General features: G+C 39.5%; 1 protein-coding gene across 2 annotated transcripts in view; it reads left to right on the top strand.

The window, feature by feature from the left end:
• Nucleotides 1–17,500, top strand: part of LOC133653267 (histone deacetylase 7-like) — a 306,865-nt gene that overhangs the window by 26,651 nt on the left and 262,714 nt on the right. For both annotated transcript variants that reach the window (XM_062052360.1, XM_062052359.1), the window contains exon 2: nucleotides 10,937–11,074. The gene's annotated coding sequence lies outside the window, so the exon portion shown is untranslated. The remainder of the gene's footprint in view (nucleotides 1–10,936; nucleotides 11,075–17,500) is intronic.

Genomic DNA, 17,500 nt, shown 5'->3' with positions numbered 1-17,500 from the left:
ATTGCTTATTTTGCTTTAAAATGTGCAAAAATAAAGATAAACATCCAATACAAAAAAGTGCAAAACGAAATATTCTGTAACAACAGTGTAAACATTTCAACAAAAGTGAAAGTATTGCTTATTTGATAAAATGTGAAAAAATAAAGATAAACATCCAATACAAAAAAGTGCCAATCTAAATATTCTGGAGCACTGTAAACATTAAGTATTGCTTTTAAAATGTGCAAAATAAACATCCAGTCCAACACAGTACACAATAACCAATTCTACTCATTCCAGTGAGTGACTAACAGTTGTAATGAAGAAAGGTTAGCATGTCTACTTGCTTTGCTTCTTTTCTTGTTTACAATATTCCCAGCAGCTGAAAATAGGCGCTCAGAAGGGGTCGATGTGGCTGGAACTGAGAGGTAATTAGCCTTCACCTCAAACCAGGACTGCGAGCGAGCTGAGCTGCAGTTTAAGTTTCTAGAAGGTCAACGGGCTCCTAGTGATGTTACTAGTAGTTGACTGGGAGGTGTTTATTATCATTTGGGGAGAGTCCGCTGCCTGATGCTCACCTGCTAAACACCTATCTGCTCCACGCTGAAGCGCTGACTACATGCGCTATGAATACGCACTGCTGATTGGCTGATAATGCTTCGTGTGTACCAATCAGATGGTTGTGTGGGTGGGACAATGCTGCGTGTGTACCAATCAGATGGTTGTATGGGTGGGACAATGCTGCGTGTGTACCAATCAGATGGTTGTGTGGGTGGGACAATGCTGCGTGTGTACCAATCAGATGGTTGTGTGGGTGGGACAATGCTGCGTGCTGAGACAGAGGCAGAGAAGCAAAGCAACTTGTTAAGACTTTAGCAGCTAAAGTTAGCTTTAGCTTAGAAACTCGTTCGGTACACCCCCGTACCGAACCGAAATCCCCGTACCGAAACGGTTCAATACAAAACACATACCGTTACACCCCTAGCAGATACAAATGACACATTCATGTTTTTGTGTAATGATGACAACGTATGCTAACGCGGACGATTGACTAGTTGATGGTTTTCTTTTCAAATGTTCGTTCATAGCCGTTGTGCTGCTATGATAGGCCATTTCCGCTCGACACAGTGTGCATACAACAACATTATTAGGCTGTGTATTGAAATACTCCCACACTTTTGGCGAGCGTTTTTTCCCCTCGCTCGCACAGTCTGCTTGCGCTCCGCCATGACGGTAGTGTGACGTAATTATGCGACGCGTCGACGCACAAAAACGGTGTCGACGTATTTACATAACCGATGACGTCGACTATGTCGACGCGTCGTTTCAGCCTTAATATATATATATATATATATATTATATATATATATATATATATATATATATATATATATATATATATATATATATATATATATATATATATATATATATATATAATATATATATATATATATATATATACACTACCGTTCAAAAGTTTGGGGTCACATTGAAATGTCCTTATTTTTGAAGGAAAAGCACTGTACTTTTCAATGAAGATAACTTTAAACTAGTCTTAACTTTAAAGAAATACACTCTATACATTGCTAATGTGGTAAATGACTATTGTAGCTGCAAATGTCTGCTTTTTGGTGCAATATCTACATAGGTGTATAGAGGCCCATTTCCAGCAACTATCACTCCAGTGTTCTAATGGTACAATGTGTTTGCTCAATGGCTCAGAAGGCTAATTGATGATTAGAAAACCCTTGTGCAATCATGTTCACACATCTGAAAACAGTTTAGCTCGTTACAGAAGCTACAAAACTGACCTTCCTTTGAGCAGATTGAGTTTTTGGAGCATCACATTTGTGGGGTCAATTAAACGCTCAAAATGGCCAGAAAAAGAGAACTTTCATCTGAAACTCGACAGTCTATTCTTGTTCTTAGAAATGAAGGCTATTCCACAAAATTGTTTGGGTGACCCCAAACTTTTGAACGGTAGTATATATATATATATATATATATATATATATATATATATATATATATATATACTATATATATATATATATATATATATATATATATATATATATATATATATATATATATATATATATATATATATAACACAATTATTACGATGATTCCGACCACGCTTGCGACCCCGAGAGGGACAAGCGGTAAAAAATGGATGGATGGACGGATTTACTTCTGCTTATACTTAAGATTTTATGATGGCGACAGTTTGGACTCTGGGACAAATAATTCCAAATGTAATCTTCCTCAACGAGACGGCCTTTTTTCAAAGGGGAAGGCCACCATGACAGAAGCCCATAATCCACACTGAGCTGAGTTTTGGCTGACTTGTGCTCTCTTTATCCAACTTCCTTGTGGACAAAAAAAAAATCTGAGATTTTGATGGCTAAATAATGAGAAAATTGCTGGCCGTTTTAGAGTTTTACATCAATCTCCATGTCTGTATTTTACAAGTCCCACAGGTGCTGTCGCTGCGGCCACACATCCACTACTTGATGTCCTTTTAATGATCCCAATCAGAAAAGCATGTCTCCTCCCAGATGGTTTTGTACTTCCGAGATGAATTGGTATCGCACCGCTGTCAAACGCTACCAAGTTTATAGCTCTGCACATGTGCTGGACGAGTACAGTCTTGCAGGAAAGTAAGAAAGCTACTGAATAAGGGGACAAAACCAAAAGACTTAACCTTTGTATTACACCTTGTGAACATTAACGTACAAATCGCCCACCATATGGATGAGATACATTCAAACTACTGCTGAAAGCCTGATTTCCCCCTGGGGGACTAATAAAGTATATGATTGATTGATGATTGATTAATACATTTTTCGGAAACCTTTTGTGGGTCTGACACAAGAACTGAAAGAACACAAAGACATATGGTACACTTAAGTCATAGAGTACCAGGTTCTTTCTTGGAGTGGATGAAGAGTACGAAGTGGACAAGGCAATTGTACACCTTTGGAGGTAACGTCAGAGACGGACGGGATCTGTGTGGTATACAAAAGGTTCAAGCCTCGGGTCGCTGTTCTGTCTGAATAGCACCGACATGTGTTTGTGGGTCGGAGTCCAGCCACACATTTGCTAGCTTTCTAGGTTGTAACATAGCTAGGATGGTAGCTGTGTGAAAGGGAATAGCTAAAACCCGGAAGACTTACTTCCCCTCTACTGAAAGCAATTATCGCTGTCTGACGAGTAGTTGATATATATATATATATATATATATATATATATATATATATATATATATATATATATATATATATATATATATATATATATATATATATATATATATATATATATACATATATATATATATATATATATATATATATATAGTCAAGGTTTTTGTGGTTTATCCGTTATACGGTGCTCAATACTGGGGTAGAGCAGAATATACGTTAGGACCAGAGGTGGGTAGTAACGCGCTACATTTACTCCGTTACATCTACTTGAGTAACTTTTGGGATAAATTGTACTTCTTAGAGTAGTTTTAATGCAACATACTTTTACTTTTACTAGAGTATATTTATAGAGAAGAAACGCTACTTTTACTCCGCTCCATTTATCTACATTCAGCTCGCTACTCGCTACTGATTTTTATCCATCTGTTAATGCACGCTTTGTTGGTCTTGCTTTGTCAGACAGACCTTCAAAGTAGGATTTATTCCATGCCTGCGTTTCACCAATCAAATGCAGTCACTGGTGACGTTTGACTCCGTTCCACCAATCAAATGCAGTCACTGGTGACGTTTGACTCCGTTCCACCAATCAAATACAGTCACTGGTGACGTTTGACTCCGTTCCACCAATCAAATGCAGTCACTGGTGACGTTTGACTCCGTTTCACCAATCAAATGCAGTCACTGGTGACGTTTGACTCCATTTCACCAATCAAATGCAGTCACTGGTGACGTTTGACTCCATTTCACCAATCAAATGCAGTCACTGGTGACGTTTGACTCCATTTCACCAATCAAATGCAGTCACTGGTGACGTTGGACTCCGTTTCACCAATCAAACAGAGCCAGGCGGTCACATGATTAACTAGACATAAAGTTTCCGCGGCAAACAACAACAAGCTTAAGCTTACATGAACTCAACATCAAATTTGAGGAAGTACATGGCGGTAAGTAACGTTAGTAGATATTTTGGCTGTCACCGTAGGCTATATAGATATAATAGATATATCGGCCCCTAGACACATTTTTTTCTCTAAATTTGGCCCCCCGAGTCAAAATAATTGCCCAGGCCTGATCTAGGGTATGTTCTATGTCTCGTACTCCAAGTTAGCTTGATGGTGTTGTCTTTCAGCAAGTACTAATGCAGTAAAAGGACAAAACAATGTGTGAGTATTGCATGTCATCTACATGTATATTCCTTAAGTAGGTCAAGTTTAAAAGAGGTTCCCAGCCTCTTTTTTTAACAAAGCTGCATATGTGACCCACAAAGCAGGAGCAGCTGTTGGCATGGAGAGGTCTGGAGCCCATCGGGGTGGCCGCCTCCCTCCAACCTCTTTCTGTCCTTCTCGTTCTTCTTGCTTTCACTCAATAGAACCTTTTCCGCTACATTGATCTTCATCCACCACACTTTCTCTCAAAAAACTTCAATGTTTGACCCGTCAAATCCACACATTCCACGATTAATAATAATAATGATAATAATACATTAATATATGCTGACCTCTTCAAGTTGGTTGTTCAAGTGTTTACATTTGGGTTCATTCGCAGTGGCTTTGAAGGGAAGTTCCCACCCTTTTCATGGGATCAATCATTGAGTCACCCGTGTTGCAGGCCACAAGAACCTCCGACACATTCTTAAAGAGATGTGGGACAAAAGGAACTAAGTGTATTTTACGGACTATAAGGCGCACTTCAAATTCTTTCATTTTCTCAAAACTCGACAGTGTGCCTTATGACCCGGTGGGCCTAATGTACAGAATACTTTTGGTTGTGCTTACCGACCTCGAAGCTATTTTATTTGGTACATGGTGTAATGATAAGTGTAATACACTTATACACTCTATACCAGGGGTCACCAACCTTTTTGAAAGCAAGAGCTACTTCTTGGGTAGTGATTAATGCGAAGGGCTACCAGTTTGATACACACTTCAATAAATTCCCGGAAATAGCCAATTTGCTCAATTTACCTTTAACTCTATGTTATTATTAATAATTAATGATATTTACACTTAATTGAACGGTTTAAAAGAGGAGAAAACATGAAAAAAATGACAATTAAATTTTGAAACATAGTTTATCTTCAATTTCGACTCTTTAAAATTCAAAATTCAACCGAAAAAAAGAAGACAAAAACTAGCTAATTTGAATCTTTTTGAAAAAATTAAAAAAATAATTTATGGAACATCATTAGTAATTTTTCCTGATTAAGATTAATTTTAGAATTTTGATGACATGTTTTAAATAGGTTAAAATCCAATCTGCACTTTGTTAGAATATATAACAAATTGGACCAAGCTATATTTCTAACAAAGACAAATCATTATTTCTTCTAGATTTTCCAGAACAAAAATTTTAAAAGAAATTCTAAATACTTTGAAATAAGATTTAAATTTGATTTTACCGATTTTCTAGATTTGCCAGAATTTTTTTTAAAATTTTAATCATAATAAGTTTGAAGAAATATTTCACAAATATTCTTCGTCGAAAAAACAGAAGCTAAAATGAAGAATTAAATTAAAATGTATTTATTATTCTTTACATTTAAAAAAAAATAAAAAAATACTTGAACATTGATTTAAATTGTCAGGAAAGAAGAGGAAGGAATTTAAAAGGTAAAAAGGTATATGTGTTTAAAAATCCTAAAATCATTTTTAAGGTTGTATTTTTTCTCTAAAATTGTCTTTCTAAAAGTTATAAGAAGCAAAGTAAAAAATGTATGAATTTATTTAAACAAGTGAAGACCAAGTCTTTAAAATATTTTCTTGGATTTTCAAATTCTATTTGAGTTTTGTCTCTCTTAGATTTAAAAATGTCAGGCAAAGCGAGACCAGCTTGCTAGTAAATAAATACAATTTAAAAAAATAGAGGCAGCTCACTGGTAAGTGCTGCTATTTGAGCTATTTTTAGAACAGGCCAGCAGGCTACTCATCTGGTCCTTACGGGCTACCTGGTGCCCGCGGGCACCACGTTGGTGACCCCTGCTCTATACATTGCTAATGTGGTAAATGACTATTCTAGCTGCAAATGTCTGGTTTTTGGTGCAATATCTACATAGGTGTATAGAGGCCCATTTCCAGCAACTATCACTCCAGTGTTCTAATGGTACAATGTGTTTGCTCATTGGCTCAGAAGGCTAATTGATGATTAGAAAACCCTTGTGCAATCATGTTCACACATCTGAAAACACTTTAGCTCGTTACAGAAGCTACAAAACTGACCTTCCTTTGAGCAGATTGAGTTTCTGGAGCATCACATTTGTGGGGTCAATTAAACGCTCAAAATGGCCAGAAAAAGAGAACTTTCATCTGAAACTCGACAGTCTATTCTTGTTCTTAGAAATGAAGGCTGTTCCACAAAATTGTTTGGGTGACCCCAAACTTTTGAACGGTAGTCCATCCATCCATCCAACCATTTTCTACCGCTTATTCCCTTCGGGGTCGCGGGGGGCGCTGGAGCCTATCTCAGCTACAATCGGGCGGAAGGCGGGGTACACCCTGGACAAGTCGCCACCTCATCACAGGGCTTGAACGGTAGTGTATATATATATACATACACGTTAGGTCAGAAAAAACACAGAGGATATATCATCCCTACAAGCCTTGTAGGGATGATATTGCTTAGCATGAAGCCATGCTAACCGCTGAGCTAGCTCGAATATAAAATAGTAAAACTAAATAATAATTGCTCAGTACACTTTAACAAAAGTGTAGCTGGAATTGTGTTCCAGCAGAGAGTAAGCAGCTGTCAAAAGGAAACCGGCAAGTAAATGAATGAGTCTATAGAGAGAATAATACAACAACTATATCAGACTGGTACACCAACTCAGTTAAAAAGTTGGGCGAGAATTAACATTTTTGCAGCAGATTCCTAAAAAAACCAAGAGACTCTCATATGGATGATCTTTGACTGACTTGGGGGAGGTTAAACATACTGTTTGTGTTTTTAATTTACGACGAGCCATTTGGTGAAAACCTTCAAGGCAGTGTTCTTTAACCACAGGGCCGGGGGCCCATTGTTGGAGGGCCGCCAACAAATATCTGCTTCTCATCTGTGGTCCGTATGGGTCGCAGTTGTAATACGCTTTGCCACCACTTGTGGCAGTAGTGACAACTTCAAACAAACAGAAGAAGTCTGGGGAGTTTTTTTGAACCTGATGGAAGCTGCTTTTGTGTATTTGGGATCTTCATAAGTCCGGAAAATGCCGTTTGGAATTTGTACCTTTTATGATGTTTTTTTTAGACCTGTGACGTCTGCGGCTATCTCTGTATATGGTAAACTTACCAAAAGGTGAGTGCGCCATTTTATTTGATGTTTGAGCATTTGTAGTCCAAATGACAAAATGCCCACACGAAAACCGAAAAAGCTCTGTTGTTTGTTTGAACCACCACAAGTCACTAAACACATTCTTAGCCTTAGCTGAAGTAAGAACGTGTCTTATTTTTATGATTCATGGCAATGCACCTTCAACCTCGGATTCAGGAGGAACAGTGTGGTTTTCGTTCTGGTCGTGGAACTGTGGACCAGCTCTATACTCTCGGCAGAGTCCTTGAGGGTGCATGGGAGTTTGCCCAACCAGTCTACATGTGTTTTGTGGACTTGGAGAAGGCATTCGACCGTGTCCCTCGGGAAGTCCTGTGGGGAGTGCTCAGAGAGTATGGGGTATCGGACCCTCTGATTGTGGCGGTCCGCTCCCTGTATGATCAGTGTCAGAGCTTGGTCCGCATTGCCGGCAGTAAGTCGGACACGTTTCCAGTGAGGGTTGGACTCCGCCAAGGCTGCCCTTTGTCACCCATTCTGTTCTGAACTTTTATGGACAGAATTTCTAGGCGCAGTCAGGGCGTTGAGGGGGATCCGGTTTGGTGGCTGCAGGATTAGGTCTCTGCTTTTTGCAGATGATGTGGTCCTGATGGTTTCATCTGGCCAGGATCTTCAACTCTCACTGGATCGGTTCGCAGCAGAGTGTGAAGCAACTGGGATGAGAATCAGCACCTCTAAGTCAGAGTCCATGGTTCTCGCCCGGGAAAGGGTGGAGTCCCATCTCCAAGTTAGGGAGGAGATCTTGCCCCAAGTGGAGGAGTTCAAGTACCTCGGAGTCTTGTTCACGAGTGAGGGAAGAGTGGATGGTGAGATGGACAGGCGGATCGGTGCGGCGTCTTCAGTAATGCGGACGCTGTATCGATCCGTTGTGGTGAAGAAGGAGCTGAGCCGGAAGGCAAAGCTCTCAATTTACCGGTCGATCTACGTTCCCATCCTCACCTATGGTCATGAGCTTTGGGTTATGACCGAAAGGACAAGATCACGGGTACAAACGGCCGAAATAACATAATAGTGTGAGAGTCCAGTCCATAGTGGATCTAACATAATAGTGTGAGAGTCCAGTCCATAGTGGATCTAACATAATAGTGTGAGAGTCCAGTCCATAGTGGATCTAACATAATATTGTGAGAGTCCAGTCCATAGTGGATCTAACATAATAGTGTGAGAGTCCAGTCCATAGTGGATCTAACATAATAGTGTGAGAGTCCAGTCCATAGTGGATCTAACATAATATTGTGAGAGTCCAGTCCATAGTGGATCTAACATAATAGTGTGAGAGTCCAGTCCATAGTGGATCTAACATAATAGTGAGAGTCCAGTCCATAGTGGATCTAACATAATAGTGTGAGAGTCCAGTCCATAGTGGATCTAACATAATAGTGAGAGTCCAGTCCATAGTTGATCTAACATAATAGTGAGAGTCCAGTCCATAGTTGATCTAACATAATAGTGAAAATCCAGTCCATAGTGGATCTAACATAATAGTGAGAGTCCATAGTGGATCTAACATAATAGTGAGAGTCCAGTCCATAGTGGATCTAACATAATAGTGAGAGTCCAGTCCATAGTGGATCTAACATAATAGTGTGAGAGTCCAGTCCACAGTGGATCTAAAATAATAGTGAGAGTCCAGTTCATAGTGGATCTAACATAATAGTGTGTGTCCAGTCCATACTGGGGCCAGCAGGAGAGAAAGGGTGGAGTGTCATCTCCAAGTTAGGGAGGAGATCTTGCCCCAAGTGGAGGAGTTCAAGTACCTCGGAGTCTTGTTCACGAGTGAGGGAAGAGTGGATGGTGAGATGGACAGGCGGATCGGTGCGGCGTCTTCAGTAATGCGGACGCTGTATCGATCCGTTGTGGTGAAGAAGGAGCTGAGCCGGAAGGCAAAGCTCTCAATTTACCGGTCGATCTACGTTCCCATCCTCACCTATGGTCATGAGCTTTGGGTTATGACCGAAAGGACAAGATCACGGGTACAAACGGCCGAAATAACATAATAGTGTGAGAGTCCAGTCCATAGTGGATCTAACATAATATTGTGAGAGTCCAGTCCATAGTGGATCTAACATAATAGTGTGAGAGTCCAGTCCATAGTGGATCTAACATAATAGTGTGAGAGTCCAGTCCATAGTGGATCTAACATAATATTGTGAGAGTCCAGTCCATAGTGGATCTAACATAATAGTGTGAGAGTCCAGTCCATAGTGGATCTAACATAATAGTGTGAGAGTCCAGTCCATAGTGGATCTAACATAATATTGTGAGAGTCCAGTCCATAGTGGATCTAACATAATAGTGTGAGAGTCCAGTCCATAGTGGATCTAACATAATAGTGAGAGTCCAGTCCATAGTGGATCTAACATAATAGTGTGAGAGTCCAGTCCATAGTGGATCTAACATAATAGTGAGAGTCCAGTCCATAGTTGATCTAACATAATAGTGAGAGTCCAGTCCATAGTTGATCTAACATAATAGTGAAAATCCAGTCCATAGTGGATCTAACATAATAGTGAGAGTCCATAGTGGATCTAACATAATAGTGAGAGTCCAGTCCATAGTGGATCTAACATAATAGTGAGAGTCCAGTCCATAGTGGATCTAACATAATAGTGTGAGAGTCCAGTCCACAGTGGATCTAAAATAATAGTGAGAGTCCAGTTCATAGTGGATCTAACATAATAGTGTGTGTCCACTCCATACTGGGGCCAGCAGGAGAGAAAGGGTGGAGTGTCATCTCCAAGTTAGGGAGGAGATCTTGCCCCAAGTGGAGGAGTTCAAGTACCTCGGAGTCTTGTTCACGAGTGAGGGAAGAGTGGATGGTGAGATCGACAGGCGGATCGGTGCGGAGTCTTCAGTAATGCGGACGCTGTATCGATCCGTTGTGGTGAAGAAGGAGCTGAGCCGGAAGGCAAAGCTCTCAATTTACCGGTGGATCTACGTTCCCATCCTCACCTATGGTCATGAGCTTTGGGTTATGACCGAAAAGACAAGATCACGGGTACAAACGGCCCAAATGAGTTTCCTCCGCCGGGTGGTGGGTCTCTCCCTTAGAGATCGGGTGAGAGGTTCTGTCATTCGGGAGGAGCTCAAAGTAAAGCCGCTGCTCCTCCACATGGAGAGGAGCCAGATGAGGTGGTTCGGGCACCTGGTCAGGATGCCACCCGAACGCCTCCCTAGGGAGGTGTTTAGGGCACGTCCAACCGGCAGGAGGCCAAGGGGAAGACGTTGGGAAGACTATGTCTCCCGGCTGGCCTGGGAACGCCTCGGGATCCCCCGGGAGGGGCTGGACGAAGTGGCTGGGGAGAGGGAAGTCTGGGCTTCCCTGCTTAGGCTACTGCCCCCGCGACCCGACCTCGGATAAGCGGAAGAAAATGGATGGATGCAAGAAGGTTAACAATTGTTTCTATAGTGAAGAGTTTTTTGTCCTGCAGTGCTGATGAGTGAGGCTGAGCAGACTAAGCTGGTAACCAAAACAGAGGAGGAGACGTGGAAACGCAGAGAATCATCATCAGGCACACTAATCATTGCATGACGGCCACATCTGAAGACATCTTCCCGTGTGTGAGACAGTAAGTGTGACGCAGAGTTCAGTCAAAGTGTTTTAAGTGGGACTGTTTGCTACAACACTAATCAGTCCGATGTCGGCATCGGAGTATTTTTCAAATGAAGGTAACTCGCTGTGGGGACACATCTGGATTGCGTGTGTGAGCGTCTTCATGGTTATATTTATCCACAATGAGATTCATATGTGTCCAACACATCTGATAAACAAACTTTACGACACAGAACCAGTGGAAAAATGTCTGCGGCTCTTTGCTACGAGGGGCATCCGAATGAGAATGTTCCTCTGCGAGACCCCACCCAACATGACACACCGCTCAGGCCTGTCTTTCTAATTGCACACGCCAGAAGAAAGGCCTGCAAACTATTTCGGGGGAGACTATTAGAAACTTCTCATGGCAAGAGTTTGATGTTCGTCATACAAAACCGACATGGCTCTCTGCGTTCTGCATCCACACCCCAGGTTCTGACGACTTTTTCTACGCAGACGTAATTTGTCTACGGGCGATTTGGAGCCCAGCGGAGGGGGGGGGGGGGGGGGGGGAGTGCGAGAAGGGGTGGGCATCATAAAGCAATTTGGGGTCTTTAAAGGTTGTGTCAACCACATGGAATTTGAGAGCTCTAAGATTCAGGTCATTGAGGTTATTATAATGTGGAGTTACTTTATGGGGCTCTTTTTGACTCGGGGGGCCATCTTGAGTTACAATTTGTTGTAAAAAAAAAAAAAACAAACAAAACAAAAAAACTAGAAATAAAAACACAAAAATAATATATACTATATACAGCAGCGGTGTCCAAAGTGCGGCCCCGGGGGCCATTTGCGGCCCGCAGCTATTGTTTACCGGCCCGCCAGACATTCTGCAAAAATTGCAAAATTGACAATATTGCAAAAATTTAAAAAAACATTTAAAAAAAGTGGAATGAGGTGAAATCTAACAAGAAAAAGTTGACACAAAGCAGCCATGCAGGCTGTTTTTTTCTCTCCTTTTGTCATTATTTTTCTTTTTTTTGCCATTGTTAAAAATAAAAAAAAAAGACTAAAAATCTATGTTATAATGAATTATTACCTTTGAGCGATATTTCCCACATCTACTTTGTTTTAGCAATCAAGAATATTTCAGTTGTTTTCATCCTTCTTTGTGGGGACATTGTTGATTGTCATGTCATGTTGGGATGTACATTGTGGACGCCGTCTTTGCTCCACAGTAAGTCTTTGCTGTCATCCAGCATTCTGTTTTTGTTGACTTTGTAGCCAGTTCAGTTTTAGTTTGGTTCTGCATAGCCTTTCCTAAGCTTCAATGCCTTTTCTTAGGGGTACTCACCTTTTGTTTATTTTTGGTTTAAGCCAGAGGTGTCCAAAGTGCGGCCCGGGGGCCATTTGCGGCCCGCAGCTAATTGTTTACCGGCCCGCCACACATTCTGCAAAAATTGATAATATTTTAAAAATTTAATTTAAAAAAACATTTTAAAAAAGTGGAATGAGGTGAAATCTAACAAGAAAAAGTTGCAATGTTGACACAAAGCTGCCATGCAGGCTGTTTTTTTTTCTCCTTTTGTCCTTATTTTTCTTTTTTTTGCCATTGTTAAAAAAAAAAAAAAGACTAAAAATCTATGTTATAATGAATTATTACCTTTGAGCGATATTTCCCACATCTACTTTGTTTTAGCAATCAAGAATATTTCAGTTGTTTTCATCCTTCTTTGTGGGGACATTGTTGATTGTCATGTCATGTTCGGATGTACTTTGTGGACGCCGTCTTTGCTCCACAGTAAGTCTTTGCTGTCGTCCAGCATTCTGTTTTTGTTGACTTTGTAGCCAGTTCAGTTTTAGTTTGGTTCTGCATAGCCTTCCCTAAGCTTCAATGCCTTTTCTTAGGGGCACTCACTTTTTGTTTATTTTTGGTTTAAGCCAGCTGTGTCCAAAGCGCGGCCCTGGGGCCATTTGCGGCCCGCTGCTAATTGTTTACCGGCCCGCCACACATTCTGCAAAAATTGCAAAATTGATAATATTGCAAACATTTCAAAAAACATTTAAAAAAAGTGGAATGAGGTGAAATCTAACAAGAAAAAGTTGCAATGTTGACACAAAGCTGCCATGCAGGCTGTTTTTTTTCCCCTTTTGTCCTTATTTTTCTTTTTTTTGCCATTGTTAAAAAAAAAAAAAGACTAGAAATCTATGTTATAATGAATTATTACCTTTGAGCGATATTTCCCACATCTACTTTGTTTTAGCAATCAAGAATATTTCAGTTGTTTTCATCCTTCTTTGTGGGGACATTGTTGATTGTCATGTCATGTTCGGATGTACTTTGTGGACGCCGTCTTTGCTCCACAGTAAGTCTTTGCTGTCGTCCAGCATTCTGTTTTTGTTGACTTTGTAGCCAGTTCAGTTTTAGTTTGGTTCTGCATAGCCTTCCCTAAGCTTCAATGCCTTTTCTTAGGGGCACTCACTTTTTGTTTATTTTTGGTTTAAGCCAGCTGTGTCCAAAGCGCGGCCCTGGGGCCATTTGCGGCCCGCTGCTAATTGTTTACCGGCCCGCCACACATTCTGCAAAAATTGCAAAATTGATAATATTGCAAACATTTCAAAAAACATTTAAAAAAAGTGGAATGAGGTGAAATCTAACAAGAAAAAGTTGCAATGTTGACACAAAGCTGCCATGCAGGCTGTTTTTTTTCCCCTTTTGTCCTTATTTTTCTTTTTTTTGCCATTGTTAAAAAAAAAAAAAGACTAGAAATCTATGTTATAATGAATTATTACCTTTGAGCGATATTTCCCACATCTACTTTGTTTTAGCAATCAAGAATATTTCAGTTGTTTTCATCCTTCTTTGTGGGGACATTGTTGATTGTCATGTCATGTTCGGATGTACATTGTGGACGCCGTCTTTGCTCCACAGTAAGTCTTTGCTGTCGTCCAGCATTCTGTTTTTGTTGACTTTGTAGCCAGTTCAGTTTTAGTTTGGTTCTGCATAGCCTTCCCTAAGCTTCAATGCCTTTTCTTAGGGGCACTCACCTTTTGTTTATTTTTGGTTTAAGCCATCGGTGTCCAAAGTGCGGCCCCGGGGGCCATTTGTGGCCCGCAGCTAATTGTTTACCGGCCCGCCACACATTCTGCAAAAATTGCAAAATTGATAATATTGCAAAAATTTCAAAAAACATTTTAAAAAAGTGGAATGAGGTGAAATCTAACAAGAAAAAGTTGCAATGTTGACACAAAGCTGCCATGCAGGCTGTTTTTTTTTCCTTTTGTCCTTATTTTTCTTCTTTTTGCCATTGTTAAAAAAAAAAAAAAAGACTAGAAATCTATGTTATAATGAATTATTACCTTTGAGCGATATTTCCCACATCTACTTTGTTTTAGCAATCAAGAATATTTCAGTTGTTTTCATCCTTCTTTGTGGGGACATTGTTGATTGTCATGTCATGTTCGGATGTACTTTGTGGACGCCGTCTTTGCTCCACAGTAAGTCTTTGCTGTCGTCCAGCATTCTGTTTTTGTTGACTTTGTAGCCAGTTCAGTTTTAGTTTCGTTCTGCATAGCCTTCCCTAAGCTTCAATGCCTTTTCTTAGGGGCACTCACCTTTTGTTTATTTTTGGTTTAAGCCAGCGGTGTCCAAAGTGCGGCCCCGGGGGCCATTTGCGGCCCGCAGCTAATTGTTTACCGGCCCGCCACATATTCTGCAAAAATTGCAAAATTGATAATATTGCAAAAATTAAAAAAAACATTTAAAAAAAGTGGAATGAGGTGAAATCTAACAAGAAAAAGTTGCAATGTTGACACAAAGCTGCCATGCAGGCTGTTTTTTTTTTCCTTTTGTCCTTATTTTTCTTTTTTTTGCCATTGTTAAAAAAAAAAAAAAAGACTAAAAATCTATGTTATAATGAATTATTACCTTTGAGCGATATTTCCCACATCTACTTTGTTTTAGCAATCAAGAATATTTCAGTTGTTTTCATCCTTTTTTGTGGGGACATTGTTGATTGTCATGTCATGTTCGGATGTACTTTGTGGACGCCGTCTTTGCTCCACAGTAAGTCTTTGCTGTCGTCCAGCATTCTGTTTTTGTTGACTTTGTAGCCAGTTCAGTTTTAGTTTGGTTCTGCATAGCCTTCCCTAAGCTTCAATGCCTTTTCTTAGGGGCACTCACCTTTTGTTTATTTTTGGTTTAAGCCATCGGTGTCCAAAGTGCGGCCCGGGGGCCATTTGCGGCCCGCAGCTAATTGTTTACCGGCCCGCCACACATTCTGCAAAAAATTGCAAAATTGATAATACCGTATTTCCTTGAATAGCCGCAGGGGCGCTAATTAATTTAAAACCTCTTCTCACTCCTGCGGTTACCTAAACCATGCGGAATGAGCAAGCATGCTCTAATTATTTTAAAACCTCTTCTCACTCCGGCGCATACCTTATCATTAAAAACACATTTAATAAAAAAAACGTTATTATGATCTTACCTTTACTTGTAGATGGGTCCATGTGCAGCTGCTTCTGATCAAAGGCAGTCTTTCTCATCTTTCTTCAATTTTAAAAGTCTCTGGAGATATTCCTTTAATTATTACCTCCTGCTTCGATTGAAAGTCCAGTTTAGAAAACGGTTTTATTTTAGATATGTAATCCTCCATGTTAAAAGTGCAAGCAAACAATTGCTGCATGCTTGCTGCTTGTTGTCTTCTTCTGCAGTACCAGTCTCCTGCAGTACTGGTAGTCGCAAGAAGGATCACTAGCGCCCTCTACCACCTGGAGGCGGGAGTCATTTAATGACTCATATTTGACCCGGCGGAAGTGCCAAGCATGCGCTAATTATTTTGCGGAACGAGTTTGACCCGGCTGTAATTCTAGGCAGGCGAATACTATATTCCCGGCGCCAATTCAAGGAAATACGGTATTGCAAAAATTTCAAAAAACATTTAAAAAAAAGTGGAATGAGGTGAAATCTAACAAGAAAAAGTTGCAATGTTGACACAAAGCTGCCATGCAGGCTGTTTTTTTTTCCCTTTTGTCCTTATTTTTCTTTTTTTTGCCAGTAAAAAAAAAAAAAAGACTAAAAATCTATGTTATAATGAATTATTACTTTAAAAATATCACTTTAAAATAGGGATGTCCGATAATGGCTTTTTGCCGATATCCGATATGCCGATATTGTCCAACTCTTTAATTACCGATACCGATATCAACCGATACCGATATCAACCGATATATACAGTCGTGGAAGATAAGGTACTTTTTAAAAAAATTAATCAAATAAAATAAGATAAATAAATTAAAAACATTTTCTTGAATAAAAAAGAAAGTAAAACAATATAAAAACAGTTACATAGAAACTAGTAATTAATGAAAATTTGTAAAATTAACTGTTAAAGGTTAGTACTATTAGTGGAGCAGCAGCACGCACAATCATGTGTGCTTACGGACTGTATCCCTTGCAGACTGTATTGATATATATTGATATATAATGTAGGAACCAGAATATTAATAACAGAAAGAAACAACCCTTTTTTGTGAATGAGTGTAAATGGGGGAGGGAGGTTTTTTGGGTTGGTGAACTAATTGTAAGTATATCTTGTGTTTTTTATGTGGATTTATTAAAAAAACCACAAAAAAAAACAATACTGATAATAAAAAAAACGATAACGATAATTTCCGATATTACATTTTAACACATCTCTACATTAAAATGTTTTATGTGGAAAAAATATTGCATATATTGTGTGGTTGCCATATAAAAACATCCAAGTTTTCTTTGACAAAAGAGCATAAAACAAACAAAATAATAGTTCAAATGTAAAATGGACAGATATATCTGAAGTTGATCTTGTAATTTAAGTGTGAAAAGTAAAAAAAAACTAATAAAAATGTATCACTTTATGAGTGGGGGAGCTTTTGGATCTCAAATATATTTAGTAGGATTTTATTTAACTTTTCACTGTGATTACTCAAAAATATTAAATAATTAAAATCAATGGTGTCCTGCATTATTGATCTTTTAGGGCTCCAATTACTAAATACTGCATATTTCAGTTTTACTATAAAAAACAAAGAAGTCTTTGACAGAAAACCTTTTTTTTTTAACTTTATATCAACCTCAAGTTGATATAGAGATTTACTGTAAGCATTAAATAAAAAATAATAATTTGACTTATTTTTAACAGTTTAATGACTGAGACCCTTTATAGTCCCCGGGAGCCATAAAGGTAAAAAAAAAATCCATACATTTTGTTAAGGTTTGAAAATGAAAAATATCAAAATGGCCCCCGCATGCTTACATTTTTCCGTGTACGGCCCTCAGTGGAAAAAGTTTGGACACCCCTGATATACAGTATATATATATTATATATGGGGAAAGCGTGGCGCTGTTGGGAGAGTGGCCGTGCCAGCAACCTGAGGGTTCCTGGTTCGATCCCCAGCTTCTACCAACCTAGTCACGTCCGTT

The sequence above is a fragment of the Entelurus aequoreus genome, linkage group LG07 (genome assembly GCF_033978785.1).
Source record: "Entelurus aequoreus isolate RoL-2023_Sb linkage group LG07, RoL_Eaeq_v1.1, whole genome shotgun sequence".
Lineage (NCBI taxonomy): Eukaryota > Metazoa > Chordata > Actinopteri > Syngnathiformes > Syngnathidae > Entelurus > Entelurus aequoreus.
Note: the sequence above shows the minus strand (reverse complement) of the source record. Positions and strands in the feature narration are given on the sequence as shown.